Source organism: Myotis daubentonii, chromosome 2 (genome assembly GCF_963259705.1).
Source record: "Myotis daubentonii chromosome 2, mMyoDau2.1, whole genome shotgun sequence".
NCBI lineage: Eukaryota > Metazoa > Chordata > Mammalia > Chiroptera > Vespertilionidae > Myotis > Myotis daubentonii.
Window position 1 is genome coordinate 207,701,595 of NC_081841.1, and position 8,941 is coordinate 207,710,535.

Consider the following 8,941-nt stretch of genomic DNA (forward strand, 5'->3'; position numbering starts at 1 on the left):
ATGAAAGGTGAACCCTATCTTCAAAGGTCCTGCTATGGACACTTTTGATCTTTGTCTCAAACCACTAGCTATGGACTCATAGCACAATCTGAGAACTTTACATTTGTAATAGAATCATTACTTTTACAGGGAACTTCAAAGTGTCTAAAATTTATAATTCATTTGTTGATTGTACACAAACCATGTGGCAACAGAGCTTTGGGTCTTGCTTTCCTACAAGTGAACAAGCACATTCCTGCCCTCATGGAATTCATTGGTTCGTTGTAACACCGCTAGTATAACACCCTTTCAGTTTTCCTCAGGAAACATACCCCAAGGGTGCCCAAAACATACGGCACATGAACCATAAGATTAGTCTCTTATTGTCTGAACAGCAAAAGTACCTCCTGCTGAAGAGTCCGTACTTGTTTCAGGTTAGGGTTTGATGCAGGAAAACTTTTCTTTGAAAATCTCCCCATTCTAATATGGAAGCAAACCTGTACTACCCTAATTTAAGTGTCAACTGCAGTTCCATAAGCAGTTTCAAGGACAGATATTTCTAGAGCTATTATGTTTTTAAAGTAAGTTGTCAAAACAGCAACAAAAATTTAAAGCCTTTCAGAATCATCTATACTAATAAAAGGGTAATATGCTAATTAGACCGGGTCGACCAGCCACCTTATGGATGCCCAACTTCTTTCTGGACAAAGCCATGGTGGTGGGGGCAGAGGCAGAGGCAGTTAGGGGCAATCAGGCTGGCAGGGGAGGGCAGTTGGGGGTGACCAGGCCTGCAAGGGAGGGCAGTTGGGGGCATTAGGCAGGCAGGCAGGTGAGTGGTTAGGGGCCAGTGGTCCTGGATTGTGAGAGGGATGTCTGACTGCTAGTAGTTGGACATCCCCTGAGGGGTCTCAGATTGGAGAGGGTGCAGGCCAGGCTGAGGGACATCCTCCTCCATGCATGAATTTAATGCACCGGGCCTCTGGTAAGAAATAAAGTAAGAGGATAATTTGATAGGCAGCATGTGGCTGATAGTTTTGCTTTAAGGACCTGCCTTAGCTAATTCTTCATTAAATAGCTCTGAGTTAGATTGTTTTGGTGTTACTGAGTCTATAGCATCAAATCAATGAATTTCTCTGAATCCCTGGCAGATGCCCTTGGCATTTTTGAAAGGCTGGCAGAACTCCAGCCAGGTAACAAAAATGTGCTAACGACACTCTATTCTTAGTAACAATGAACACGTCCTTAAAACAAATACTTTGACTTTCAATACTCCAGTCCCATCAGCTCTTCTCTCCCTTCTCTAGTTTTTCCTTAGAACTGTCCTTGAATATTAGGATTTAGTAAGGACTTTGAGGGAAAAGAATCCTCAGCAGGATGTCTCTGGGCATTCCAAGTCAAGAGTATTTATCAACAGTAATTTCTATTTTTATAAATGTCTGAGATCATGTGGGTTTACAAGAAAGACTTGTCTATTTATTATAGTGAGGTCTTCCATGTTCTCCCATGACAACAGCAGGCACAAGCCTAATAATTTATCTTTTTCCTCGGTATTTACTTTGAGAAGAGTAACTGTTCTAGCACTGATTTATGTGTGTGTCAAAAATGATTTCTGCTAAATATTTACATGTTATATATACAGAAGCTTCAATTTTCCCAGTACTGGGGTAATTTATTACAAAAAAAGAGATATGTTGATATTTAAAAAATGCAAAATCCCACTAATCCACATTAATTAAAACAATAACCAGACTGAATTAAGATGCATCCATTTCAGGAGCTTTTTAAAGGAAGCCAGTCTTATGATTTCAACATACATGTATATACACACACACACACACACACATAGGAGATCAATTGTTACTGTTCAAAATCTTGAGATAATATGGTTTAATAAACAGGTAAGAATGAGCTAGAGTTAATACCCATCCAGAATATAAAAATAACTTAAAAGCTCTAAAATAATGTGTTAACATTTAAAATCTTGCTTTGAAAATTTATGTTCTCTCACACTCAAAAATATACTTTTTCATAATTATAATAGCTTTTGGTTGAGCACATATAATTCCAGGGTTCTGTGCATTTAAACATGTGGAATGTTAAGATTTTTTCATGGAAAATAAGTCAATTTTCAAAAGGATGATATTTTTTAAATGTTTATAACTATTGTTTGGGACCCTTACATCTTACCTAATAATAGACAAACATGTAAATTAACCATCCCTCTGCTATGCTCACCAGCCAATTAGGAGAGTATGCAAATTAACCCAACAAAGATAGTGGTTAATTTGCATATGTAGGGGTGAAGTGGTGGAGCGAAGACTGAAAGCTCCATCCGGAGCCACAAAGACTGAAGGCTCTGGCTGGTGCAAAGGCCTGGGCCCCGGGTGCCGGAGGAAAACCGATGCCAGCAGCCAGGGGAAGGGAAGGCCTATTGCACGAATCTCTTAGTGCAATGGGGCTCTAGTCCTATCTAATTAAAGAGAAACATGGTAATTAACGTACGACCGCTACACTTCCCATTGGCTAATCAGGGCGATATGCAAATTAACTGCCAGCCAAGATGGTGGCCGGCAGCCAGGCAGCTTAAACTGAACATGAGGCTTGCTTGCTTCAGTGATGGAGGGCTGCAACGTTCCCTGCCTGCCTTGCCGGCCTCTGAGCCTGCAGTTAGAAAAATTGTAACAAATATAGAAGCTAAACAAAACCCCAGAAACCAGCTTTCAGTGAGCTGGGATCTCAGAGCTGGAGTTGATACAGAGTTTTGATTATAGAACCTAAACAAACCAGATACCTGCTTTCAGCAGCAGAGGCCTCAGAGCTGGAGCCAGAGCTAAAGCTGGCCCAGAATAAAAAAAAGAAAAAAAAAGAAAAAAGGAGCAGTTGGGAGCTTCAGTCCCAGCCTGAAAACAGCCCTCAGCCCCTCACCCAGACTGGCCAGGCACCCCAGTGGGGACTCCCACCCTGAAGGGTGTGTGACCAGCTGCAAACAGCCATCATCCCCTCATCCAGGCTGGCCAGCCACCCCAGTGGGGACCCCCACCCTAGTCCAGGACACCCTTCAGGGCAAACCAGCCAGCCCCCACCCATGCACCAGGCCTCTATTCTGTATAGTAAAAGGGTAATATGCCTCCCAGCACCGGGATCAGTGGAGCCACGAGGCCTCCCACCACCGGGATCAGCGTGACAGGGGGCAGCGCCCAAACCCACTGATCGCCATGCAGCTCTGTGTGTGACAGGGGGCGGGGCCACAACCTCCCTATCGGCCCTGTTCTGTTCCTGACAGGGGAAGGCGCCCCAACCCCTGATCGGCCCTGCTATGTGCCTGATAGGGGGGAGCTCCCCAACCCCCTGATCGCCCTGTGGCTCTGTGTGTGACAGGGTGCGGTGCCCCCACCCCCCACCACATGGGCCCTGCTCTATGTGTGATGGGGTAGAGCCATAACCTCCCCATCGGCCTTGTCCTGAGTGTGACAGTGGCGGCGCCCCAACCCTCTGATCAGCCCTGCTCTGTAGGTGATAGAGGGCCGCGCCCCCCCCCCACCCCCTGCTCCACGGGCCCTGCTCTGTGTGTGATGGGGTAGAGCCATAACCTCCCCATCGGCCCTGCCCTGAGTGTGACAGTGGCAGCGCCCCAACCCCCTGATCGGCCCTGCTCTGTGGGTGATAGAGGGCGGTGCCCCAACCCCCTGATGGGCCCTGCTCTGTGCGTGACAGGGGGGAGCTTCCCAACCCCCTGCTCAGCCCTGCTCTGTGTGTGACAGGGGGTGGCACTGCAACCTCCCCATTGACCCTGCCTTGAGTGTGACAGGGGACGGTGCCCCAACCCCCCAATCAGCCCTACCCTGAGTGTGACTGAGGGTGGCATCACAACCTCCTGATCCACCCTGCTCTGTGCATGACAGGGGGCGGCGCCCCAACTCCCCAATTGGCCCTGCTCTGAGCCCGACCAGGGGCTGCACCTAGGGATTGGGCCTGCCCTCTGCCACCTGGGATCAGGCCTAAGCCAGCAGGTCATTATCTCCCTAGGGGTCCCAGACTGCGAGAGGGCACAGGCCGGGCTGAGGGACCCCCCCCCCCCCGAGTGCACAAATTTTTGTGCACCGGGCCTCTAGTCTTATATAAAACTCTATTTTATCTACTTGCTTAGATTGCTTAGATGGCTTTATCAAATGTATCTAATGTGTGGCACTATGTTAGGTCAATACCATCTTAGGGTAGCTTTATGTTCCGCGTGAACTATCGCAGCTATATATACATACTCCACTGTTATAGCAGAAGAAAAGTCAGCATGGGCTTTAGATAAGGATCTCATAGGAATGGAGTATACTGCCCCATTTCCACTGGATGTATATTCTAGAAATGCCCTTGAATCAGCATGTCCACAAACCCACGTTCCCCCAAATAAAAATCATGGTTCACGCCTCACTTTCAGTCTAGTCTTTTCAGTGCTTTTGAAGGGTTGATTGCAATAATGACCTCAAATTTTCATCTCTCTCTGTACCCATACCCTTTGTCAGGTTACTTTTCAATTCTTTCAACTGAAAGGTCAGAAAAGGTTTTCCTAGCCTGGAACTCTGACTTCAACTATGTGACTTGCTTTGTCTGAGGGAGTTGGGTGGATGTGGCCGCAGGTCTGTTCTGGGCCTGGTCCTATAGAGACGTAGAGTGCTTCCACTTGCTCTTCTGCATCTCAGCCCTCACCACAGGGACATGCCTGAGCTTGTACGCTGAGGATGAGAAGCACGTGCCCACTGAGGCCAGTCTGGATGGGCAGATCGGCCTGCCCACCCCCAGACATATTAGCAAGCTCAGCCTTCAGACACAGAGCTGCTTAGAGACACTTAGCTGATTTCAGCTACTTGGATAATAGATGCTTTTGTTACATGTAACTGACATTTTGTGTTTTGTTGTTAAACAGCAAAAATTAACTAATGCAACCAGATGAGAAAACTCATAACATTGGAGGCAGGAAATTATGCAGTGGTTTTTCAAAACAGAGGCCTTCCACCTCCTATATTAGAATTATTTTAGTGTTTTTTTGACCATAGATGCCTAGGTCACATTTCAGATCCACTGAATCAGATTCTTTGGGGGGAGGTATCTGAAAATAGATATATAATCCAATAATTATTATAGACATTAACATTTGAAGATTGCTCATCTATGGATTCGATCTCTGAAAAAGACTTTTTTTTTCTTTCTGGTGGTGGCAGCAGAAATTTCCTCAAGCAAAGTATGAATAGTATATTTTTTTGGAGACCCCATTCAGTTGTTCTTTTTTTTAAATTCACACAAGTAGAGAAAACCTAAGAGTCACAACAGAAAACAACCACACACACAATTTAATAGTTATGTCTGTTTTATGTTCTGTAAATAAAGTATTTAAAGTCATATTGTAGTTTTGCAAATATAGACAAATTTTCTGGAAAAACACCAAGCCAAATGAATTAAGTTCTGGGCTAAAACACTCAGTGATCTAAGTGTCTTGATATCTATATATGATAAGAAAGTTATTTTCACTTTTTTATTCCCAGTATACAAAGGATATGAGAAGTCCTAGATTTTATACATATAAACCTTAAAAGAGATAGTCTAAATTTTATTAAATATATTAATAAAATAAATTTAATTAATTTATTTTTCTTCTTTCTTTTGTAGTTCATAAAAACCATTTGAAGTGGCTGGTACTGAAAGTTCATATGACAGATCTGGACATAATAAAAACTCACACTTTCAGCCTAGGTTTGGACTATGAGCTATTTAATGATCTGGATTCAATTGTTGAAATAACATACATTATTTCTCTTTTATATACTGAAATACTAACAAAATGTTTTCCATCCCTTTAGTTTTATGATGAACTTATTTTCATGTGATTTTTAAAATACAAGTAGATAAGTGGTCAATATTTGAGCTATTTGTATTAGTCAGAATTCTCCAGAGACAGAGAACAAATAGGAAATATCTATATTTCTATATCTATACATATGATTTGTGAGATATACATGCATATATACATAGATACATACATATGTGCATGTAGTATGTGTGTATATATATATATAGATGAATATATTACAGAGAACCAAAATGAAATAGATAAAGAGGATCAAATCAGAGATTTTAAAGTAAGGAAGCAGAACACACCCAATCAAAGCAGCAAAAAGAAAAAAGAATCCAAAAATATGAGAATAGTATAAGGAGCCTTGGGACAAGTTCAAGTGAACCAACGTTCACATCATGGGGGTGCCAGAAGGAAAAGAGAGAGAGCCTTGTTCAACATGCAGCTTGCAGGTTCACTATGCTCATTTTGTAGCGAGCTGGTGGAAGGGGATGATCACATGTGTGAAGGGGTTTATAGTGTGGTTCAGAAATGTTGGTGCACATCATTTCTGTTCACATTTTATTACCCCAACTGCAAGGGAGGCCGGGAAATTGTCTAATTGTGTGTCCAGTAAGAAGTGAAAAGCTATGCAGACACTGCCTAATTTCCTTTTCCACTGGCTGGCACTGAATGTTCATATGACAGATTTGGACACCATAAAACTTACATTTCAGCCTAGCTTTTGACTCTGGTCTCCAGAGAACAGACAAATGCTGCTTATGGGCTTATAAAGACAATATTTTATCACTTCCATCGTGCATTTTTTAATTGGAGATTCACCAGCAGCAAGGTCTGCACACTTTTTGTGTAAAGGGCCCAACAGTAAATATTGTAGCTTTGCTGGTGATAGAGGCGCTGTCTCAATTACTCAACTCAGCCACTGGGACATAAAAAGAGCCAATGTGGGAGGGTGAGTCTGTGCTAGAATAAAACTATCAATGCAGCTAGTGAGCTAGATTTTGTCCATGGGCCATAGTTTTCTGACTACTGTTCTCCTTGCAAAACACATTGATTATATTGTCTCCTTCTTATGTAGTTTTTCCAAATTGTTATTGTAATTAAATGTAGTAAATTTACATTCATCTTTATACATCCTGAGTATATTTGGGGGGTGGGGTTGGAAGTTACACATAACTGTCATAGCAATCTAGTAGTTTGTTGTGGAAACATTTTTCCAGTGTGAGACTAGGGCTTGGGAAGAAACTGTGAGAATTGTTGAAGCATTGCAATTTGTTTGAATCAGGACCTTTCCATTTCAAATTGGCAGAATACCAATTTAAAGAAGGTTTAAGGAAAAAAGGGACCTTTATTGGCTCAGGTATAGCAAAGATCCAAATGATTGAACAAGGTTTTTAGAAATATATCTCTATCTCTCAGCTACATTTTCTGTATGTGGTCTTTTGCTTTTAGATTAGTTATTTCCAAGCAATTTCAACATCTCTGGGCTTATATCCCACTTGCTTGGTATCTCAGTAAACTCATGGATCTTCTTTCCCTATTTTAACAAAAGTTGTAGGGATAATAGTATTGTTCTAACTTAAGTGAAATGGTCATTCACTTGTGCCTTATAGTTAAAGGGATGGGATAGCCCAGTTGGTGTGGCTCAGTGGTTGAGCATCAACCTATGAACCAAGGGGTCCCCAGTTTGATTCCCGCTCAAGGCACATGCCCAGGTTGTGGGCTCAATCCCAAGTGCAGGGTGTGCAGCAGGTAGTTGATCCATGTGTCTCTCTCATCAATGTTTCTATCTCTCGATCCCTCTCCCTTCCTCTCTTTCTAAAATCAATAAAAACATATTTTAAAAAACAGAAAGGATGAGATAGACTTTGATCAGGCATGCATCACATTCCCACTCTGGAGCTATGGGATGGATTTGGACGGCTTGGTTTTAAAAGTGAAGTAGATGAGGTTAATCAAAGGCAAATCAAGCTTTTATATCAGAAACTGAGGGAATGCATAATAAGTGAGCAAAAACAATAGCTATCAACTTATGCTGCAATTTAACAAATTTATTTTTCATTAAACTTTAGGTGAATATGTTTAAAAAAAACCCATATAGGACTGCTGTTTTTTAGGGAGTTAAGGAAAACCACAAAAAGTACTAGGAAGTTGAGTTCAATCTCCAGGTATACTTACTGTCAATACAAAATTTGATTCAGCTAAAGTCTGACACAGTGCTCCTACCCTCAAAAGATGCTTATCAAACGCCTTAGGGAAAATGATGTTCTTTAAGACAATGAATGAAAATAATCTATTTGGAACATAATACTATCTGATAAATGAATACTCTGATTTTGTAATGTAAACATAAAATAGAGGGTCAATACCACAAAAATATAAATTACCATTAAAATAAAAGAAGGATTTGTTTAAGAATTAGATTTAAATTTATTCTAGTGTTACATATTCCAGATGTTCACATTTATTACTTGCCTGTTAATCAATACAGATTTGGAATTAAGTGACCGATTTGTTATTTTCATTTTGTTCTATCTTTACAGCTCTGTGTGCCAAGCCAGCCTTCCTAGAATACTATGTAATTCTTTCATTCCACAAGGAAATAACATGTACCAGATGGTACAAGTACATACACATAAAGCCCAGATGTCAATATTTCCAAAACGTCATTTTTAATGAGTGGGGATGAACACAAATAGACATTACATAAGAGTTAGCATCCAACATTATTCAAATTCTGGGGGGAAAGTTGAGAATGTTCTCTACTATTACACTTGTTGTTTATTTAAAATCATAGACAATTAGAATAGGAAACGAGTACAATCTTTTTGCTTGAAATGTATTAAGAATACTTGTAAATCTTGAATTAAGGTACAAAAAGTCATCTGTAAATGTGCAACGTTAAGATGACAGATGATATGTTTCTGTTTACTTAACAGAAACATATGTGAAAATACTTGGGAGCCTCAACATGAGGCTTCATATGATGCCACTTGAAAAAATAAAGGTTAATGTGATGACGAGTAAAATAAATTCAGGAGATGACAGTCTTGTTCCAGTATGCCCTCGTGTGAAAACACATGGGGAATTTTGTGAAGTTCTAGGCAAGAAGCACTCCGT